Here is a 25,277-nt window from a genome sequence, read left to right as displayed (position 1 = left end):
TTCTTAAGTCCTGAATTTCAAAGAGTGATTCAAAGAGGCCATGTGATGCCTGCATATGCAGTGGGTTGAGTTACAAGAGAGGATCTTCGGGTTTAGGGAAATCAAATCTTTTATAAGCATTATTATGTCTGCCTGATTTTTGCATTGGAGGGAGACTTTATTATATTGGACACTAAACAAACTAATCCCTTATTCTAGATACATTATTTCTATCTTTCAAGACTGTTCCCTACACATAAATCCTTAAAGATAGTCTAGAACAAAGGTGGTCATGTTCTGTGTACACAAGACCAATAGAAATGCAAGAAATCCATGGAGAATTGTCTTCTAGCATCTCACTCAAAAGGAAACTGTGTCTAGAGTATATGTGAGGAAATCTAACCAACCACCATTTCTAACTTACATACCTGGAGTCCCATGGCACCCTTGAGATGCAAACATTTCCTAGAACTTAATTGGGTCATCTAAGCCAAGTTCAATTCCACTGCCACAGCTATATAGAAGCTTGTTGATTTCATTTCATGATTAATAAGGCTGTGTGGAATTGATTTTTAATCCAATATAGAAAACTCTCAAACCTTGGTAGATTTTGATGCCCCCATTAAAGGATGATGTGCTTCAAAGGATTTTTCTAGCACTGTGACTGGTTGAATCCTATATACCCTTGTTTTTCTCAGTGGTAGAGAGATACTATTGGCAAAATAATTTAAATTTTAAAGCACTTCTAATCTAGATAATGCTTCACATCATCCTGATTTTCTTAGGGTCATGAACGAAAATGTGAAAAATTTCTTTTTACCACCAAACACAATTTAATTTTTCCAATCAATAGATCAAGAAATCATTTCAATTTGTAAAGCTTATAACCTTAGATTGTTTTTCAGGCGGGCTATTGACACAAAAACTGAAGATCACGCAATTTCCTTAGCTGATTTTTGGATGAAATATAACATAAAGCATGCACATAAAATCATGAGAGCATCAGGAAAGAAGGAATAGCAAATAATATGCATGCAGTATGGTAGAAATATTTACCACATTGTGCAAATAACTTTGCAGGATTCCAATCAAACACAAATGGAGTTAATAGAAGAAATAGAGGATTGTGGGAATGTTGACGCTGCCACCATTTGAGAAACTCCAGATATGTAGCCAGAGAAACACAGTGAAGGTGACTTATCAATGAAAATGAAGAAAATCGTTGTGATAAAAAGGATGAAGCTGTCCCAGAGGTAGTGACATCGTCAAAAACTTCTCATTAAAGGAAATCTCAAAGACATGTAACCACGTTGAAAGTGCAAATGATAAAATATGGGAAGCTCATCCAGCCTAGAAAGAAATAGGACAATTTGCCATGGCACAGAAATGATCCTTGTTCTATATCTCAAATTACATGATGAGAAGAAAGCAAGCACTGTTCAAACTAATCTGGAAAAGTTTTTTTTTATTACAAAGAAATAAAACATTTTGATTTTCATTTAAATTACAATGAATCAAATAAATATCCTTTTATTACTTTTAAATTACCTATCCATATATGTGTGTACATATATGATTGTTTATAATATAAATATATATTCCACATACCAGAGATTATTCTATAAGTATAAAGTATAAGTATCTTTCTATATTCCTGACAACTTATTTTGGGTACTCCTTACCTCTCACATAGAAAGCTATAAAAGTCTTTTTACCACTGTACCCTCCACTTTCTCACCTTGCTAGTCAACCCTTAGTATCCCTTCATATGAATCTTTCTAAAATGCATCTGCAGTCATGTCATAGCCTAACTCAAAAGTGAATAATGAGAAACTGCTGTGTATTTCATTATACAAAAATATTTTCCCAACATCCTAATTTTGCTAATACTGCCTTCACCACCAGTTTCTCATTCTCCCCTTTTCTTCTTCCCTTTATTACATGAATGCATAAATTAATGAATAAATTAGCAAATATTAATGGTGAAATATTTCATATAAATGAAGTAAATTAAGGTAACATTCTCTAAAGTGTATTCTAACACACAAGGAAATGTGGAAAATAATCTACTGTACTGTTGGAAGGAAACATTAGAATTTCTATTTACACTTAAAAAATCTGAAATATAAAAGAGAAGCTAAGTTTTAATATTCATTTAGGCAGTGGCATTATTATGGGTCCTCATGTCAAACACGCACAAGCCACATGGAGGTCAGAGTAGGAATCCCACTGTACAGACAAGGGATATTTGCTTACATCTGGCATGTTGCATCATTTGCACATCATGTAAATATGATTGAAGTGAATTTATGTATTATATCATCTTGTTTAAATCTCTCTTTGCTAATTAAAAAATAAATTTAAATTCAATGAAACAAGAGTGAAGAAAAACAGAGGGGGAGCAATAAATGACATTGGACATGCATGCTTGATGCTGGTATTAGGAGTTAAAAATTGATCTACCAATAAGACAGCCAAAAACCTTCAATATTATTCAGAAAAAGTTGTTGCAATGTGGATTTGCATGTATTATTATTAATAAAGAATTTCAGCTGAAGTGCATATTTTTCTTGGAGATATTAGCTCATGGTGGCTTGAAGACATCAGAGTTAGCAAAATGTCAATATTATGTGATATTTTTAGCAATGTTGCAAATTAGGAGTATATTTGGAGCCTGACAAAATTTTACCAATTTGGCAATAAATGTATAATAGCAAAAGTCAAAAGTCTACATTTGATTAAGGTAATAATTGATATTTATACAGTAGAAATATGGCTAAAAGAGCTCATGTGTAATAATAGACAAGGCAAAATGCATTGCTTTGTTATTAATTTTTTGGTAGATATTAATTTTTTGGTAGATGTAGAGAAATGTTAAAGTTTTAAATAAACTATTACTAGAACTAACCATTTAGTATGAGGTTGTTGCACTATAGTTGGATAAAAGTGCAGGCTTTAAACATGCTTAGCTTATGGTACTTATTAGATTCTATTTTGGTAACAAAAAATTTGAAGAATTACTTTTTTTGAACCACTAAAGGAAAAATTCACTAAAGAAAAAGGGCTCTCACACACACACAAAAATGACCACTCTAAAGAAGATAAAATTAAGGGGGGGAAATCTAATGATAATCTCTGATAAAATGGCTGTTTTGTATTAAAAATAAACAAAGGAATCAAGAATTAGCTTATAGAAATAGCATCATATGTGACATATCAATACGTTCACTTTCATTATTCATAGCAAGTTATTGCAGCAGACATGGAGAAGTTTAAGACAGAAAGGGAAAAAAGTAATCATCAAAGTGGCTACTTTGGAGATTGAGGTGAGGAAACAGATCTTTAAAAATCATAATGTTTTATACAGAGGTGAGGAAAATAATGAGAATACATCTTCCTATACATGTTTACTTGTTATTAAATGTCACAGTGTTCAAAGAATTGTCAAGTTTAAGGATGAGTTATATAACTTTCCTTACAAAAAAAAAAGTCTTCCAAATATGTTTACCATTTCTGTAATATTCAAGTGCTTTGTGGAGGATAATAATAATAGAAAGTACTCTATCAGTCCCCTAGAGATCAATGTGGCATTTAATGATGAATAAGAAAGCAACTGCTTTCGGAAAAAAACTCATGCTATGGAGAGATGCATTTGGAAATGTTTCCACCATTCTATGATTCAAATCACTGAAAGTGTGCCACCTACAAATACTCTTATGCCAGCCCACTTGTACTGGAAAATAGAATTTTCTAATCAGTTTAAAAATCTTCCACATGAAAAGACTCATCAGATTTTAAACTAACTGATTAAAAATGTAAAATGCAATACTTTCCTATTAGTTTGAAATAAAATTAGATTTACATCAAAGGTTAAGAACATTTTATGTCTGTCAATATTCAATACTTTTGAGCACTGGCAGATAAAACTAAAAGATGAGTTCATGATTTATTAACTACAAAATGATGTACTTCTTCCATTTAGTTCTACACATATTTGTGAGGGATCTATGGCATCTTTTCCATCTTTAACAACCACCAAGTTAAATATAAACTGACCTTTGACCCTGGCTATGAATATATTATATTACACAATGCAAAAATTGGACTGTCAATAATAATGAAGCATATTCATTTGCTCTCACTATAAGTATTATTAAATAATATAATCAACATTATATTTATATACCTAAATTATATAAAATTATATACCTAATTATATAAAATATAACTAAGAGTTTAATATGTCAAATGCTTCTTGCATGATTAATAAGTTTTTAAAGAAACATTACTTGATTTATCTCTAGCAGATTCTTCATCTCATTATGAAATAGTATTAATAAAATAATAGAAAGCACTATGTACCATATTATTTATACTTTAAAGAGAGAAAAACATTTTATTGTAGTATATTCATGTCATTTTGCATTCAATAATATTTATGATAAATATAATACAATATGCATAACAATGTGATACAGTCTTTTTCATGTATCATTCTTTTAAATTTATTCTAATTTTTGTTTATATTTTATAGCATATATTATGCCATATTTGATATAGTTTATAAATATATAAATGTACATATATTGATAGACACCCACTAAAACCATTTTACTGATAAGATCAAAAAACTTTGGTACTTAAAAGCTTCATTTTATATAAGTCACATCCTCCTTGAAGCTTTCTTTCTTTTCCCCTTTTTGGAAGTGTCTCTTCTCTCTCCTGAACTTTGATACTATTTTACTGAAACCTATCACCCACTCTGCTATGCTGTGGTTATTTTTATCCCTCCATTATCTTTGCTAGGTTACAAACAACCTAAGAATGGTTCTTGCTCACCTCTGGAGATCCTCAGACATCGAGTACTGAATGCATTGGTGGTGGCACTCAGAAATACATGTTGACTGAATCGCCTTAGGGTATACAAATATATACTGAGTAATGTTAAAAATAACTCTTTATCCTATTATAGAGCACTTTCTATTAGGTAAACAAGGATTAAATTGCAAATCACCTGGATTGCTTGCCAAAAAGTCTCCATAGGATACCCCACCTCAACTCCAAATATTTATAATTTAAATTGATGTTACACAATGATCCTGGCTTTGCTGATAATCTTCTCACCAGATATACACAGGAAACAGGTCATATTTCAGCTTCTGTGTCTATGTGCATAATCACTCAATTAAACAGAAGAAAATGATTGGTTTCAACATTGAGTAACAATTTATTGGGGCTTCCCTGGTGGCGCAGTGGTTGAGAATCTGCCTGCCAATGCAGGGGACACGGGTTCGAGCCCTGGTCTGGGAAGATCCCACATGCCGCGGAGCAACTAGGCCCGTGAGGCACAATTACTGAGCCTGCGCGTCTGGAGCCTGTGCTTCGCAACAAGAGAGGCCGCGATAATGACAGGCCCGCGCACCGCGATGAAGAGTGGCCCCCACTTGCCGCAACTAGAGAAAGCCCTCGCACAGAAACGAAGACCCAACACAGCCATAAATAAAATAAAACAAAAACAAAAACAATTTATTGACCTGTTGGCTTAAATTCGAGTAAAGATTGAATTTGTATAAATACTCAAAGCCATGCATTTATTAGCAGGCATTGCTATGGGCTTTAGGGAAGCTGGTCTAGATATGAACATCTTCAAGATTTTATTAATATGCACAGGTTTGTTTAACTTTTGATTCCTTAGCTTTTAAGATATTTAAGGTTAAGTGTTATAAGGAATTTGAATCCCTGCTGAGATCCTTTTAAATCATTGAATATTATTTTCTCTTATTCTCTGATTCTCACTCTGTCTCTTCTTGTGTGCGTGTATTTAAATAAAGAAGAAAAACTCAGGACTTAATGTTGGATTATTTCAAACAAGGCTCTACTTTTGGTATTATTTTTTACCTTTAGGGCCCTCTTTTATTAATTTGTTTTATAAAAAACTCTATTATACAACAAAATGTTATATAAAATAATTTAAGACTATTGTTTTAATATTGGGCTATTTTAAATATTATTTATATTGACTTATAGTCACACTACATACTCTGGGAGTGAGTTACAGGATATGCTTATTTCTGATTTTTGCTCTGGAGGTGCAGCATAACACAATTTACAATGAGTCATAACTTAACCAAAAACAGAGCCTCTTTTTTTCTAATAAAAAGAAAAGCAATGAAAATAATTAAATAATTTAATGCAGAAAGGATGTTTCACTGATTTTTTCAACTAGCATTTAAAAATACAATACAGCAAACTTTTACATGAAAAATATAGCTTATTCAAATGTGCAAAATGATTCGATGGAAATGATCAGTAAGCTAAAGAAGAGAATTAACGAAACTGGCTTTTAACTGAAATAACCATTCTACATTATAGCTGTTAATGAAAGAACTGAAATAAGTTGTAGTAAAGCTGGGATCTCAACTTGTTCTTTAAGTTTGTTCTGCACAGCACAACACAGAACAATACTGAAATGTGAGTTAAAAGAAAAAAAAAATTGACTTAGTTTTAAACTTTTTTTCAAAATTACAATTTTACTTGTGAATGTAATTTATAGGGACAAACACACGAAATAATTATTGATAAATTTGTTCGTTTTAATAGTTTAATTTAGTTTTAGTTAAAAGTCTGTTTTCTCTTCAATGTTTTCACACATCGCAGCAAAAGATTCAGATCTTTATTAACCCAGTGAATTTGCCTGAAAACACGCTTCCTGGGACACAACTGAGTAGAGCTTATGACAGCGATGTAGCTGGAAAAGCAGATGTCTGTTGCTTTCTGAGTAAAACAAAGGATTTTATCATCGACGCAAGTAAATGAATTTTAGCATTTATATTATTTATTTATTTTAGACGTTACTTTTAAGACTCAGAGTTTAAAGAAAAGTAATTAAACCTAAGTGTTATATTAGATTTCTTGGTTAAAACCTGCTGCAGATAGTTATATAAACACTTAATTTCTAGAGAAGCTTCTCATTACTACCCTGCCTCACAATCCCAGTGTTGCCACTAATGTTTCCTGATAAAATAAAAATTTTGTTTATTAATTTGGCATGAGAGTCACCCCATTCTTTTCAGAGAAAAAAGTGTTCTCTGAGTAATAAGAAAGATGATCCAGAATACATGTTTTTGTATTAATTTCAAGAAAAATAATTTTTAAAATTCTGGCTAAAGAATAGAAAAGTTTCTGGAAAAAAAGAATTAATAAATTATTCACTTAAGGCAGGGAATATGTGCTGTGCTGTGTTCCCCATAGCACCCTGTGCCTCAGCAGGTGGCTTGCACAGTAGGTCCTCAGTAAGTGCAAAGAAAAAGTGGAGCAGTGTCTCTCAGTTAAAACCCAAATTCAAAAACAAACTTTGTTTTCAAAATCATAACTGAACCAGGGTCAATCACAGATACAAATGATATTTCTGAATTCCTCTGAAATAGGGTCCATTTATTTTCTTACCAGGATGCTCTTTACTCAGGTTATGGTTTCTATAGTTAAGCACAAATTCCACTTAAATTCCCTATTTCTCATATCCCTGTTATCCCTGGTAATTGCCTAAGATGAAAGCTCCTGCAAATATGTGTTTATCCTCTTTTCTTTTTTCTATTCTCATCTCCATACTGCTCCAGGTTTCCTCTCCCCTAATCTAACCTCACACTCTTCTTGCATTCTCACACCTTTCAATTATGGATTGTGAAATCCCGATTATGTGGCAAACAAATAAACAAATAAATAAATCTCTTTTAAAATTTCTTTGGTGACGTTTCTCTACCTCTTGCTTTAACTGAAATGTATTGTCCTGTGGGACAACCACAGCATGCCTCAAGCTGATGTTACTCATTCACCCACACATCTCATATCTCTGGGTCAGGAAGTGGGAAGTCAGCATTCTTCTCACTCCCCAAGCCAATCCCTGACCATTACTCCAGTTCTCTTTAGACACTTCCCTTGCTCATTTGGAGCTCAGGATATTTGGCTCCTTACCAAATATACTAATCACTCTTCCTCAAGCCCTGGGGACTTGAATATATCACTCAGTGTTTCTCCCTATATCAAGTCCTGCCACCATCTCTTAGGTTACTTCGATATTCACATTATGGCCCATCCAGCACCCCACAAGCTCAGTCCCTCTACATTATCTAGTGTAAATCCTGGTACCTAAATTCTTGTGACTTTAAAATTTACTTCCACACACGCACTCCTGTGGCCACAGCCAGGACTTCATTAGCATCTAGAACAATTCCACTTCTGCACTCCTAATCTCAGACATCTCGCTCCTACGTTCTTTTCACCTCTTTTACTCAGTTATCCCTACTACTATACTGTTTTGTCAACATCACCAGGGTTACATATCCACTGGTTGATCTTCTCTCAATTATTCACCTCTTCTCTTTACTTCCCTATCTAGCATTACGACGTATCTTTCAACCCCTCCGTGATAATATCCTCAGATAACTTGCCTTGTTGTTCTTCTATAACTTTTACCCAGGAAAACTCAACATGAGATAAATCCAATAGTTGATATTTCCTGCTACACCTGGGCTAATGAGTATTGTTAGAGAAAATCACATGAGCTGGCATATTAACCCTAAATTTTACTTGTCTCATTATACTTTCTGGTAATCCTTCAAAATTTCTTTAGTTAAATCTTTCTTTCATTGCCAACTTGGCTATTTAAAATTTTCTCCAGTCTCATCTCAAATCTCCTAAATCTTTCCTCTTATCAGATGAATTCAACTTATGTATTTGAGGAAAAATATAGGCCATGAAGAGGGAATTTCCTTCTGTCGTTATATGTAGACAGTGGTTCTTTGCAACCTATTCCTTCTTTCTGCTCTCTTGTCATAAAGGAAGATGTATGCTTTCTTTCATCTACTTCCATTCCCTTCAACTTTATTCTGAATTCTATTTTTTACCCTTTTCAGACATCTTGCTATGCTTTTTATACCTTTTTTCTTATATTTTTTCTTCTTTTCTGCTGCTTCCATTAAGTTTTCAGTAGTCTCTTAAGCCTTTCCTATGTTAATAAAATTCACTCCTGACTGATGTCTCTTTCCTTTAACTGTCTTCCTTTTGACCTTTTATAGAATGTCTCACTTCTCCTCTAACTGGCCAAACATCTTTAAAGAATTCTCTACACCACTTTTTCCACCCCTGCACCTCCATTTATTCTTGCACAAAGTTCAGTATAAGTACTGACAAATCACAACACCAAGACATGTCACCATACATAGCAGTCTTATTTATTGTTAAATATAATACCATATTTTGGCCCTCGTCTCATATAATCTCCCTCTAGCATTAAGAACATTTAGTAACATTCCATACTTTTTAAACACTCTCATCCTTTGATTCCTGTGACACTATATTCTACTGGTTTTCCCCATCTCTGTGATCCTCCTTGTCATCGCCCTGCCTCTCCAACTCCTCCTCTTCCTCTATGTTCTTCTTTTCTGACATACCTTCTTCCTCTATTTATTCTGTCCATGTGTGTGTTTTTCAGGGTTATTTAGGTTTCCTTTTCTTCATACTGTTCATATTCTACCCGAGCAATCTTATCTATCTCTTGGCTACAATTACAAAACATGTTCTGATGATCGCCAAATATATACACAAACTCAAACACTGTGACTAGACACCAGACCAATACATCTACTTTACTGAAATAGTCACAACTAATATTAAATTTAGTTATTCAAATTTCGACTGGTTATTTTTTCTCCAAATCTACTTTTACTTAAACTTTTGTGTTAAAGTAACCTAGGGGGCAGAAGGAGCCTAGCACTGCAGTATAGAATCCTCAACCCCCTAATTATCATCGACTATTTTGCAGGACATCGAAAACACCCTCATACGTGATAAATTTGTTGCCATCTATCTTTCAAAAAACTGTGTGATAGGCATGACTTATTGACTCATTTTGCCACAACTTCCACCTCTGACCAATCACCAAAACCTACAGATTTTAAATCTCTGGTATATTCATCCCATTCCCATTATCGCTATCTCAGGTTACTTCCCCATTACCTTTCCTCTAGACTTTTGCACTTACCTCCTCATTTGTCTTCTTGTCTCCAGAACTCTTCCACAATTTTCCCTTCACTGACTTGGTAATGTTATTAAAGTACAAATAGAACACTATAATTATTTGATATCTATCATTATCATCTATCAATGTCATCCCACTTACAACTCTCTGACAGCTTCCAATTCCCTCACAGTAAAATCCAAACTCTTTAAACTGACATACAAATCTCTTTAAGATGTGGTTCCTGTTTATTTCTCCAGACTCAAAAGGAACCACCCTCCATTACATGCTATTTATTTTAGTCAAAATATACATCTCCTAAGGCAAAACTATCTTCTGCCTGTGGGCCTTTGCACATATCACGTCTTTTTCCTTCTTTATTCCTCTTCATGTGACCAACCCCTTCACATCTTTCAGGCATTAGTTAAGAAATAATTCCCTCCAAGAAGAAGTTTCAGTATCCATCCTGATCCCAACGTTTGGTAAAATGCCCTTCTTATGTATTTTTACATCACTCTTCAGCAATTTTATTTCCCTGGTTGAATCTCTTGACACAAGGCTTATGCCTGATTCAGTTTTTTTCCCTCTTGATTTTATCTCTATGAATGTTCCTACACCAATAGACTCTTGGTTGTATTTCTAATTATTCACCCAACTCTTTAAGCCTGTATGCCTCTTATTTCAATTTTCTGGTGCTGCATAATAAATCACTCAAAAATATAGTTGCTTAAAACACTGAGCTTTGTTTCTCATAATTCTGTGGGTTGGCTGAATGATTCATCTGCTATTTTGCCTGGGTTCACTCATATGACTGAATTCCAAAGGTGTGTTCATGTCTATTCCAAAATAAAAAACATGTTAACCTCTGAAACCTAGTCTAACAACCAGTCCCTAGATGAATCCAACTGATTAAATTGAACCACAAATTGCTTGACATGTCAATACTGATACTGGAACTCTTTCTCCTTTGTATCCTTCATGCCAAAATAAGGGGTAAAAAAATCTTTCTTGGGCTAGGGGGATTGGAGAGAATCACAGAATTATTCAATCAAGTTTTAGTTCCATTAGTATGGCTGTAAGAGACTTCTTAGGAGACATTATAATAAACAACCACTCAATGGTTAAACCTATTAATATTCCCTCTAGGTTTGATCCACCACCACACTTTGAGACTTATTGTCCTATTTGGAAGGGATATGTAACCTCTACTTCAATTTGAAAGAAGTTCTGCATTGGGTTATTCTTGTTTCTTCTTATGATCTAATTTTGCTTGACTCATTATTCCATAAAATTGAAAAAAAAAATACAAAAACTTGAAGGAAATTAATTTGTTATGGACTGATTCTTTTGCCCATATTAAATCTATTAGCTAATATTTGTTAGTACATACTTTTAAAAAGAGTTGCCTATCAATAATAGTGACTTTCCCCAAATTAAGAATAATATTTCTCCCTCTAATTCAACAGCCTTAGTGACTCAGGGCTTTCTAAGAATATCCCCAATATTTCATTCACTTTAAAAGACATTCTTTGTTAAAAATGATGAGAATTTCTTAAAAATGCCCAGATTTAATGGAACTAACCTTGCCCACTATAACAAAATTTTTAAAAATATTTTTATTAGTGTCTGTGTTTTTCTTCCCTTCATCCATACTTTATTCTCTTGTCTTCACTTAAAACAGCTAATTATTTTACACCCAGGTCTTAGGCTAGCCCAGAAGGGAATTAGTTGCTGTTGAACTTAGTAGCATATAAAAATACCTTTTCAGAGGCAATATGCCTTCTTTGACAACAAGGACATCTTCTTGATAAAGTTTACCTTGGTGCCAGATCAAAATTATACCAAACCTATTTTATGATTTTTGGTAAACTCATAATAACTAATGAGGTTGGATATAAACAAACAAAAAAGTTTTTTTTCTGTTAACAAAAAATAGACATGTATTGTAATCACAATACAATCTCCGGGACTGATGGTCCCTGTAATCTTTGGGAATAATTTTCAATGAAAATGTTTGAGAGCAAAATGCAGTTCAATAAAAATAGAAGTCTGAATTGTGAAACATTTTGAAAAGAAAATAAGTCAACTATTAGTGTTTGCTATTTCGTTTCATGCTTTAAATCTTTTCCTTGTGAGGTAGTGAAAAAATAAAAATTGGGACACTTCCACTCCTGCTTTTTTTTTTCCTTCAATTAAAGATTCATGCCATGCTTGTTAATTGTGTGACTTTGGGTAGATGACATCATTTCCCACTTAGTTTCTTTATAAAATAGAAGAGTTAAAATATGAAATTCTAAAATCTTTCAAAATTCAAAAGATATGTTTCTATATGCTTATGGTAATTATAATTTATGGATTATCTCTTAACTAGGTTATGGTGTAATAATATCTACCAAAATTTTTAATTATGAAACTGATCCCAGAAGGTTTCTACTAATAATTGATACTGAAGGTCTCTCAAGACATATTTTGACCGTTAATATCATTGATGTTCCGGAACCTCCGGGCTGTACTGCTGATCCAGTTTTCTTCAGGTACAGGTATGATCAATTCTTATGGTTTACTTTCAACAGCTATATATAATGAAAGATGCCAGGCATGTTTCTCCAGTCGGATACGTTCAGTGATTTTTTTATTATGTAAATATACAAAAACATGTGCAGATATACATGTATATAAGAAAACATATAAACTCTCTATGGAATGGTCTGGAAAAAATGTTTACCATGTAGAAATTCTCACTTCTCAATTAAGAGGTTAGAAAGCAAATACATTAAAAACAGCAATAGAGATTCTTAAAAAGACTTACTACAAGAAAAGTGAGGCAGGAGAGAAAAAAATAAATAAATAAAAGGCCTGGACAACATAATACATAAATTTAAACCCTTATTTGTGAAAATGCTTCAAAGAATAATTTATTTTTAAAACCCTTAAGGTTCAAGGGGTATTTTCATATTACAAAAGCAAATAATGTGTGTGTGTATTTGTGTATAAGGGCTGACCAAGTTAGACATAGGGAAGCTTTCTCTAAAGAACTGACAATTTACTTTAGATCCAAACTCTGATATAAGTAAATAAACAAGAGAGGGAAGAGTATCTTCATGTCAAAGGAATTGTATGTACAAATGCCTTGAGACAATATAGAACAAGGTAAGAAGAATTGAAAATCTAGTGACTGAAATGGAGAGATCACTAAGCAATATGACACAAAATGAATACTGAAAGGCAATACAGGTATTTTAAGGGTGCTGATCTTTGCCCTAAGGGCAGTGGGAATCCTTTGAAATATTATAAGCAAGTAGGTGTTTTAAATAGATACATCTGGTTGAGTGGAGAGAAATATTTGAAGGGGACAAAGGTAGAAGAGGTGTCAACAGATGCTGTGAAGGGTCAGAGTAAATATGTTGGGTTTTGAAGTCCAAAAGGCAAGATCAAAAATATTACTTATGTAGTACTCATATAACAATGGAGGAAGCAAATTTCTATACATTTTTACTGAGAAATAAAAATTTTAAATATAATAATATTAAAAATTCCTTATAATTTTTTTAAATTTCCTTTTAATGGTTGGAGGGGTTAAATAACTCAACATCAGTGAGTGGTTTTCCTTGCTTGGATAACAAATGAGCCACTCAGAATCTTATTTTGGTTGCAGCTTCATTTTGATTTATTTTTGTGAATAAAATCTGTCATCATGGGATATTTTGTTATACATTTACCATTTTTTCTGACCATTGTTTTCCTGTCAAATCGGAATATAGTGATAAGTGCTTAGTCTTCTTTTATACATCATATTCCTTTATCAGCTATAATGCTTCCGTATAATAAGCATGATGCTTTGCAACACCTGTCGTGCCTTAAAAGAATCCACACTCCATCATACCTTAAAAGTGTGGCATTCAAAGTTCACATTTCTCTTCTTTTCTTACTTGGCCATGATGTGTAGGCATGATAACAAAAAATAACATGGTGCTTGGAATGCTTTTGTGACTGGATTACTGCAATTTATACTATGTGAAGTAATGAGAGCATCATTTATGGTCTCTATCTCTGTTATCAAATCTGCCAGCATAGCAAGAATGCAGCAATAGATGATGCAGAAACAAGTGGGTGTGTAAGTGTTCTGTTAATACCTGATAAACACTGAAATTTGAATTTCATGTGTCACAAAATATTACTCTTTCTTTTGATTTTTTAAAACCATTTAAACATGCAAAAACCATTCTTTGATCGGAAGACCATATAAAAACAGGCAGCAGTGTAGATTTGACTCGTGGGCGGTAGTTTGAAGACCCATGGAGTAGAGAGAGGAAGGCCAGTTATCAAGTTATTTCAGACTAGAAATGGTAGAGTTTGGCCAAGGAAGGTGACGGAGATAAAAATAAAAAGACATTCTTGAGATATTTAAATGGTAAATTAATCTGGTATTGAATTAAATATAAAGGAAGAGAGGAGAACTCTGAGGTTTATGATTTGCATAACTGGTTTGGAGATTCTCAGTTAGGATAGGAAAATCTAGAAATAGACCAAATTTGCAGAGGAAAATTATGAGTTCACTTTTGAACATTTCATGCTTCATATGCTTTTGTTATATCAAAGGAGAGATTTAAATAAGCAGTGGAGCTCATAGGTCTTGCCTAGGTCTATACATGTTTTGTAATTGAAAACGCAAACTTGGATGAGATTACTCAGCTAGAGAGTAGAGAATTAGAAGAAAGGAGAGCATAGGGCCAAACCTTGAGGAACTCCTACACTTAATTATGTAGGGAAGAAGCTCAGCCTGCCAAGGACAGCAAGGAGCAGCTCAAGTGGTGGTAGAAAAAAGAGAAAGTTGTACCCTGAATGGCAAAGGGAGAGAGTGTTGAAAGAGAGTGCTAGTGGTTAGTAGACTTGAATTCCACAATCAAGTAAGATGATGTTAAAATGTCCATTGCATTTAGTTAGTGATATGGGGATAATAAAACCTAATGAACCTACTGAGAACTGTTTTATTGGTATTATAGGGGAGGAAACCAGAACAGAGCGGAATTAGGAGTGAGATTATGAAAATAAAAACCATGTTTCAGAAATCTGCATATGAAACTGGAGAGAAGGCAGTGGCAGAACTATTTTGGATTGAAAACTTTGTCTGGTGCATTTGGTTTTAAAGGGAGACACCTGAGTAATTTTACAAAAAAGTGGGGATAATTCATTAACTTGGTGATTGAAGATACATGAAAGAGAAAGTAAAAGAGAGATGGGATCAAAGCCCAGGTGGAATTAATCAAACTAATCTGCTCATCTCAAAAATTTAGATGTCTATATTTACATTTCCAATTTATTTTCATACTTAACAAATTCAAAATGCCTTGAAGCTTTGACTTTTCTTTCAGACTAGCAGCTCTAATCTCTGAAAAACAAGTAGTGAATTGAAGGTCCCAGTTTATTTGGTTGTGTGCCTGACAGAAATTTTCTTTATCATCCAATTAAAATATAGTATTTTGAAAACACACTGTCATCCCTTGATTTAACACCCCACTTATATCAATGGACAGATCTACCAGACAGAAAATCAATAAGGAAACACTGGCCTTAAATGACACATTTGTGAAGATAAACTTAATAGACACATACAGAACATTCTATCCAAAAGCAGCAGAATACACATTCTTTTCACATGCACATGGGACATTCTCCAGGATGTGTCCATCAACAGAGGAATGGATAAAGAAATTGTGGTACACACATACAATGGAATATTACTCAGCCATAAAAAAGAATGAAATAATGCCATTTGCAGCGACATGGATGGACCTAGAGATTGTCATACTGAGTGAAGTAAGCCAGACAAAGACAAAAATCATATGATATCACTTATATGTGGAATATTAAAAAAAATGGTATAAATGAACCTATTTACAAAACAGAGAGTAACAGATGTAGAAAACAAACTTACGGTTGCCAAGGGGGAAAGGGTGGAGGAGGGATAAATTGGGAGATTGGGATTGACATATACACACTACTATATATAAAATAGATAACTAATAAGAACCTACTGTATAGCACTCTACTCTACTCAATACTCTGTAATGACCTATATGGGAAAAGAATCTAAAAGAGTGGATATATGTATATGTATAACTGATTCACTTTGCTGTACAGCAGAAACTAACACAACACTGTAAATCAACTATACTCGAATAAAAATTAATTAATAAAAATACACATGTTCAATAATGATATTGGCTATGGATGTGAATAAGTAACCTGAATCCCTTCATAGTTTTTTTTTTCCTTTCTCTCTTGATCAATGGGTAAGACTCTAGATAATCTCTCCCAAGCTCTCCTGGGCTCTCAGCCCTCTTCTATGTCACACTGAGGGCCCTTGAGTCTTTTCTGTTTTCCATTCCCAATGCTGGCTCTGTCCAGGATATGAGGTGGTGAAAGGTGTGCACTCAAGGATTACAGAGTAGGGTGGTAGCTAAAGGAGACTGCAGGTTATTTAGAAGTTGTTGGTTAATATTTGAAAAGCTATAACAAGTATTTTATCTGATATGAGAACTTAATGGCTCTTCAGGAACCATGCCAAGTTTGAGTTTCCCAGGCAGTTTTTCCAAAGGTACTGAAAATTTTAGAGCAGAGCCTACTGATTTGCAATGATATTTTTCTCCCAAGAGAAAAAGCAAGCGTCAACTGTGTAAACGTCAAAGAGAAATCAAATAAGATGGACAGTGAGTATTAATTGGGTCTTTCAGCATGGAGGCTTTTGATGACTTTTTGGAAAAAAATTTAGTGTTTGTAGGGGGGAAGAACCTCTAGTAGAGTGGACTAAAGACTGAGTGGGAGGTGAAGAAATATCCAAAACTCTAGTAGAGAGACAGGGCCATAGCTAAAGTGAGCTTAGGGTTAGGGAGATTTTTTTAATGGATGAGATTTGAGCATGTTCAAATGGTAATACAAAGTAGACAGTAGTGAGGGAGTATTTGAAAGTGGGAGATAGAGTTAAGTTCCAGAGAAAGTAGAAGGGGAAACACCTCCCAGTGGACATGGATTATCATTAATAACAAGCAGTTTGCTCCTTTGACTATAAAGGGAGGGAAAATGGTGCAGATGTAAGCGGGACTATAGATCTTAAAAGAAAAAGTGAGCTATCACTAGTCTAGTGGTTTCTCTTTACTCTGTGTTGTAAGAAGAGAGATCTTCTATGGGAAGTAAGACAGATGGGAAGGAGCAACAGGTTTGGGGCAAAAAGCCAAAGTCTGAAATAATTTTTGTAGAAAGGTGAAGAATAAATAGAACAGGACTTGCTTAACAGCATTGAGGGACAAATACACTTATTCCTCTATTAATTTTCTTTGCGATTAATAGTTCAGGTTTATACATATGAAGTATCACAGAATCTGACTTTTGTCTAAATGTTGAAGAATTTAAAAAACCTTTTAAGTTCAATTTTCTGATTGAGTCAAAGACAAGTATATAGATGCCAGTATTTGAGTCAAAGACAAGTATATAGACGCCAGTATATCTCTAGCACATATTTTACTTCATTATTGTTCAGTTTAAAAGTATTTATTATATCTTAAAATCAGTTTTGTTTTTATTATTTATTTGCCCTTAAGAAAAAAAAATTGGGGATTTGGAACTTGCTTTTTTTCATTATGTATTTCCCTACAGTACTAAGCATGGTACTTTCAACATAATAGAAGTTTTAGGGTTTTTCTTTTACATTTTGACTTACTCTTTCTGACAGCAATTTTACATCAATCTTAGGCCTGTAGTTTGCTTTATCTTTTACTCTTACCAAAAACTTTTCTGCATCATCCTTTGCTAGACACGAAGCCTCATGGTGGGATGAAAACTTGAGATATTATTTGCCAGGATTTGTTAAATTTGTTTCTTTTGGTTTTTAAAAAATTTACTTAAAGTTATTATGAAGTTTGGTCATGTTCTATCTTCAAGTTATGCTGAGGGCAGGATTTTGTGTAATTTTATTTCTTCCTGTTTTCTGTATTGCTTTTGGAGAAAATATTGGGAGATATGCTTTAAGGCAGCCACCATTATTTTATTATCTCACTATCTTCACCTACACTGACATTTCCTGGTCACTCACTTTAAATGTAATCACATTAGAAAAACAAAGATCAATTAAATTTAGTTGGGCAATCTGTTAAAATTTAAATTTATTAAGATGTATAAATTTGGTCCATAAATGTATGTGTGTAAGAAATAGAAGATTTTAAAGTGCCTCATTACACAGCTTGTGTTACTCTATTTCAAACTCATACCTATGTATTGTAATAAAACACACACACACACACACACACACACACACACACACATACAAGGCACAGAAAATATCAGAGAACAAATAAAACAACCTGAGTCTTTCCTTAGGTCACTCCATCCATGTTGCATTGTAGTTTGTGTTTTTTTACCCATGGTCAAGGCTATGGGGAGATTTTAGAAGGTGTGTGAAAGATGGAGGTCAATCACAGATGTCCACAAATGTTTTTCTGTAAGAAAGAGTTCCTCCACGCATAGCCCCATCAGGTCTAGAAACTGGAGTACAGGAATCTATTTTGAGGTTACTTGGCTGGCTTCTCCTGGGGCAATCTGTCAGCATATATGTCATGCTCTTTTTGTTTAGGCTATAGTTGCCATAGACAGTGCTAGGAAGTAAGGAAAAGCACTCTGTAGGAGCAGGAAAGATGGCAGGAAGCCAAAGGGAAAAATACAAAAATAGATCGCTATCTTAAAATATTATCCCAGCCCTACCATCCAATCTACAATTAGTTTTGTTATGTTTTTATTATATAAAGAGCTAATGAAAGCATCATATATGTTAATTTTTGATACATGTTGATTTTTACTTCACAGCTACCTTAGAAATTGATGAGGACTATCCATTATATCAGTCAATTTACAGAGTGACAGCCACAGATGAGGACTCTTTAAATGGTGATATACTGATGGTAGGCGGTGATCATTGTGTGAGACACATATATTGCTTTGGCATGCACTTAGAATGGCAAACACATAGGCAGCCAAGGTAAGATGGGATATAAGCCTTACAGATGAATTTGAAACTAATCCAGTAGGAAAGAACAATTTCTGATATTTCCATGAGAAAAATAAGGAAAGCATTGTTGGGAAGATTTTTCTGAGTACAGTGCTATGCTTTGGAGATATTTTTCAAGAGTGGTTAATATATTTAATTTGATAATTAAAGAAAGCATAATGAAGCTGACAACCACTCTAATGCAATATTAGTGTTAATGTTGGAAATAGCATTTTTATAAGAAATTTTCTTAATGAGTATAAGAAAATTATACAACTTCTAACGGAGGTGGGCAGCTGCAAGAAAGACATCAACGCTGAGTTGAAACTGGGGCTTTGTCTTTTGGATTCTATTCAGAACTGTTCCACTTGTCTAGCTATTTCAATGTCACATGTGAATGTGATTATAATTTTTTGATGTTTCAGTATCCTAATTACTAGATATCTAACTATAAGAGACTTGCTTTTCTCATAATTGATTCATGATTGTAAAGTCTCTTAGAGATTTGGCAAAATAAAAAGAACCCATAAAGCTCTACATGGAGAATTTAGCAGTACATTGGACTATAAAAGTCAGCATGCTTTCTCTGCAGCTGTTCTTTTTAAACATGTATTGAAAGAGTTTACTTCTAATTTGGTAATTCACAGTATGAAGTAAGGAGCACTGTATGGGGGTGAAGTAATGGCGCTTTAGGTAACTTGGGTCAAGTTAGGACTTTACCACTAACTAGCGGTGTAATCCTAGGGAAGTCACTTAATCCCTCTCGCCCTTGATTTCCAGTTAACCTCCAGTGATATATGGGCTGTTGTCAGTCAAGGTACTCAAAATCCCTGCTCAAAAATACTTTGTTGTAGACCAGCCAGTATGCAATTTATATGAAATTGTTAAGAAATACGAGACTTTTCCTATTAGATGATGTCTTTTGTGACCACCTAGAGGGGTGGGATAGGGAGGGTGGGAAGGAGGGAGATGGAAGAGGGAAGAGATATGGGAACATATGTATATGTATAACTGATTCACTTTGTTATAAAGCAGAAACTAACACACCATTGTAAAGCAATTATACTCCAATAAAGATGTTAAAAAAAAAAAATAACCTATGGTCCAGCTGAAAATAGTTATTACCAGTTCTGTCATTCGCAGGAAAAGAGCGCAGCAGGTGTGTTTTAAAATTTAGTGTTTTGGGAAATAGTTACATTGCTAAAGGCTTGATCCTTATCAAATTAAAAAAATATGCAGTTATAATTGAACTTTAATCAAATTTTACCTCATTTCAAACTACATTTTTTTCAGATACTTTTGAGAATGATTTATCTACTCTCACCTCTTCTCAAACATGGTGGAAAATAAATAAAAAGTGCAATCAAGAAGTAAGATAAATTATAAACTGTATTCAACCATATTAATATTTGCAATTGGTTAATATCATTATAATTCTTATTTTGTTTCTAAAAAGTCAAACAGTGACAGTGAGTTTATTTTGTACATTCTTTCAGAGAGAGATGCATTAATTTGCAGAATCAAATCTAATTTTTAAAAAAAATTCTCTTAAAGGAATGTGTATAGTGTTATGCAGCTCTGTAAAAATATAGCAAATCTTTTGGTTGTGTTAATAAGCTAAACAACTCTTACTTTTCCTGTATTCTGCATCAGTATATTCCAATGGTTTTAATACAGGCTTAGATAATAAAGAAAGAGAGAAATTAATCAATGTAAAAATAAAGAACTTTCTATATATTTGCTCCATTATTGTATCTGAATGATCTTCCAAATACATTTTCCTTTAGTTTAGTGCGATTAATGTATGCTTTATTTTTCTAGTACTCCACTGAAACACAGTTATCTGGACCAAAGAAAGGAGCAAACTCTTTTGGAGTGGATTCTGTAAGTGGCATTGTTAGTGTGAGAGGGAATGATCCCTTGGACTTTGAGGCTGGATATCATGTAGTTAATATATTTATTTATTATTCTACAAAGAATGACAAGAATCTTTCATAACTGAACTCTGCCTGAAAGATTAAACAGATTATTATTTTAAAGGAAGAGTAATATTTTGTGATTCATTAATGAGGATTAGTGCAGTTAACCAAATATCTAGAACCAGTCTTGGTGGATATCAAAACATAGAGATCATGTCTTAACTTTTTCGATCTATCTAAAGAAGTTTCAGAAAAAAAAGACTTTAAGTAGCTTTCTAATTAGGGAAAACTAAATCAGTAAATCACTAAATTTAAAAATCTTCTGAATATCACAAATGGGAAGAAATTTAAAACAGTCAAGTTGTGGTATTGAAACAATTTATACCCTGCCCTACTTAGAATGACAAAACACATAGGTAGCCAAGGTAAGATGGGGTATAAGTCTTTCAGATGAATTTGAAACTAATGAGGTAGGGAAAAAGAACAATTTCTGGTATTTCCATGAAAAAAAGAAGGAAAGCATTGTTGGGAAGATTTTTCTTAGTAGAGGATGACATATTAGTAGGAACAATGATTGGAAAGAAAACAACTAGAGGGCTATTGAGATAACCTGTGCACACAGAAATGGAGTGTGAAATTTGAGAAATAAAGGGATAAATTATTATTATTATTATTACTGGCATTGGTAAAACATTTCCATTTTCAGAAATCCTCCACATGTATTATTTCAATAAGGTGGTTGAGAAAATAGTCATTAGAGAGCAAATGCAAGAATTTATAGAAAAAATAGAGAATGTGCTGCTGAATAGATATTTAGGAGAAAGAGTATTAATAACTAAAGATGATCTCAACCTTCTAGCCTAAAAGAACATAAAGGGTAGAAGAAAGCCAATGACTTCTATTTCAATTTCAATCTGGAAATGTTAAATGTCACAGAATGGGGAAGAAGCCAATGATACATATCTTTTAAGCAATTTGAGTGTTAGGACTACAATATGAGGTTAATATGAGCTTAAAATTAAAATTAGGTGGGAAAAATGGAGATTGTGCATATTAGCTACCTACGTATTAAGCAGTTCAGCTCCATACTTGTGCCCATTCGCTGCCTCACTTCCCTTGCTTACCTTGACTCACACATTCAACCAAACTTGGTAAGTCCTTTAAGACCTACTTACTTCATCTTTCTACTACATAGCTAACCTATAAATTTTATGACATTTTATAAAAGAAATTTAAATACGCTCATTGTCAGCCCCTCACTCAGCACAGGTTCTTGTACATTGTAAGGGCTTTTTTAATGTTTGCTTAAAAACGTTTTAGTGGATACCTTACTGCCTCGGGGTGTTTTTTTCTTTTCAGAAGGACACTTACTGATATGTCTGAATAAATAATATTTAAAGGGTAAGATGTGTGACAGGATGATGGGGAAAATATTTGAGATCTGATGACATTCTAAACTCTTTTCAGAAATGACCTCCTGTTCTGATCGCAAAGAGTAATTCATGGTCCTGTTTCCAGGGGTTAGCATTAAACAGTCTGCTTTGTGAATGGTTTCAGTGCATTGTACTTTTAGTTAATAATTGAATCTGTAATTCATTCATTTTTTTTTGTTCAATTTAGTCTATATTTAGGCATGCAGCCAAGCTACACAGACCTTTGAGATTTAATGGCAAATGACATGAAGCTATTTTGAAATATACAACTAATCTAGTTAACTAAGAAAGCACTTATATTTCTTTTAGTTGCCTAGAAGACAAATAAAACACTATATTTAATTGGAGAACATTACAACAACAAAAAAGCCTAACAGGAGACATATCATAAAGATACACAAGTATTACTAAATAGTATATTGTAAAGTTTTTTAAAAAAACTCTTTTCCAGGTTTTCCAGCTTACACTGAGAGCAACAGACACAACAGGTCTATTCTGTCAAGGGACACTAATTATCATGATTAGAAACATAAATGATGAGACGCCTCAATCTGAGTAAGCATATTTATTTTAAAGTGTAACTATAGAGAATGGCTAACTAAACTTTTCATACATATTGTAAATAATAATAATAAAGATTATATAGTTACATAAAAATATTTTATTGTTATATTAAAATATATTACTATATACGTAAGTGATACATATGCTGATAGAAAGTAAAACATATGTCAGAAAATATTGGTAAACAAATATAGAAGTGACCAACATCATAATATGATATGGTGAAAAGATTTTTGTGTGTCTTTTGTTTTCTTCCCCAAAGGTTTTGTAAAGTTGTTGTGTTGCTTTTAAATAAATATATTAATTTTAAACAATGGGAAAAGTAGACCTTAAAATGTAGTTTAAAATGTTTAATTTAAATTACTTTACTTCCATACTCTGAGATATAATTGTAGCATTCAAAAACATTTTCAGATTACGAATGTCTGTTAGATGTTTTTCTATACTTCAAAATGTAGTAATCAAACACATTACTACAATCTAAGAAAAATTAAATACTACTTAGATTGATGAAGAGAAAAAGAAAAATGGTAGTATTCAAATTATTTTCCTTCCACCCCTAAGTTATATCTCTACAGATGACTAAGGAGAGTAACATTGTTTGAATCCCCAAATTCATTTTTATATTATCTGAACAAGAGAAGCAAATATGGAGCTTAGTTTTTCTCTTATTTCTGGGGATAGTTACTCTACCTGTCCTACTACATTTGTGGTAGAGGTGCTGCCAACTTCTTAAAATAATTTTTTGTCACCTGCATGCCTACTGTAAGCATAAACTTATTGCCTTTACTTATTTAGTAGAAGTCAATGCTAGATAATATAAGCAATACCAAAATTACTAAAATATTGGTATGGCCCCAAAATATTGTTTTCATTTCTTAAGAGACATAGTATGTTAAATTACAATTAATGAAACAGAAAAGGAAATGATTCAAAGTGGTCCAGAATGTAAATACTGTGAGTTATATTATATTATGGTATAAAGGAGAAACCACACTGTAAAGGAGAAACCACATTAGATTGTGGTGGTCAAGAAGGTTGCTCAGAGGAATGGCCTCACCCACTCACCTCCCTTTTCCTTTAACTTCCTTGAACCTCTCTCCCAAACCCAGATTTAGCCTTTCCTTCCCTTTAAAATGTGTAGCAAAGTTATGGTATCTATCACACAGCACTATAGTTATTTATATCTGTGTTCACCTTTAGCAGTGAGATCTAAAGAGCAGAAGCCGGCTTATTCTTAGGCATATAAACTGGAATAACATACTGTAGGTTACTGATAAATGTCTGATGCTTGAATGGAAGGTTGAATAAGAAAGAAATTTAAGTTTCAGAAATGTTCTGGAAATTGATCAGGGACTTGAAATATACTTGAAAGAGATGAACAATAAATTTAAAATAAATGTCCTGATAACTTGCTTGTCCAAACTTGTCCAAAGTTATGACTTTGGACAGCATTTCATCATACCAGATAACAAGATGAAAATGAATATATTTAATCCCTTATGTTCAATTGCCAACTATTCCATACATTTGGTATTTGGAATAATAGAGGTGCACTATTTCAATCTGTTTTCCAGTTTTCATCTCTTTGATGTCATGCTATCTTTCATGTCTGGCATGATGCCAGAGACTAAGTGATTAAAAATTAATGCTTATGCAAAAAAGTTATGTAACTTTGTGCCAGAAATGGATTTTCTCAACATTTGAATATTTTTGGAACTCTTAAATTCTTGACAAGATGAAGGTAATATTATGACAAATCCAAAAGATTCTTTGCAAGTTATCAGAACTGAGCAGGTATGTGCATACAAATCTGCATTTGCAACATTTTTTCATCAACATATTTTTTTTCTTTAGACCTTTTCCTCTGAATTCTATTAATGTAACTGAAGAAAAACCTGTTGGAGAAATTATAGCAAGAGTAAAACCAACAGACTGAGATGAAGATGGCGGCATCACTTATACCTTTAGAACTCAGCAGGAAAAGTTTGCTTTGGACCCTTGTAAGTTTTAAATACATAGTTCTAGCTGTCTTCATTTAAGCATTCACTATCTAATCTCGGCATTTCCTTTAGACTTCGGGCTAGTAAAGCTACCCTTTCAAAATTAGATTAAATATGGAGAAGGAAACACCAAAAATGTGTGGCATTTGACAGTTGCTATTTTCCTACTTGTAAAAATGACCTTCTTGTGAAATAATGACTGTTATAGTAACTTATTTTTATAACTGGCTATTGGCTTTCAGAGGCAATCAGTGCAATGCTTCTGTGAAATCCTTGTAAACTATAGGACAGATAAGTCATATCTAACCCCTTAATTTCATTTGTGAA

This window comes from Eubalaena glacialis, chromosome 8 (assembly GCF_028564815.1).
Source record: "Eubalaena glacialis isolate mEubGla1 chromosome 8, mEubGla1.1.hap2.+ XY, whole genome shotgun sequence".
Classification (NCBI taxonomy): Eukaryota; Metazoa; Chordata; class Mammalia; order Artiodactyla; family Balaenidae; genus Eubalaena; species Eubalaena glacialis.
Note: the sequence above shows the minus strand (reverse complement) of the source record.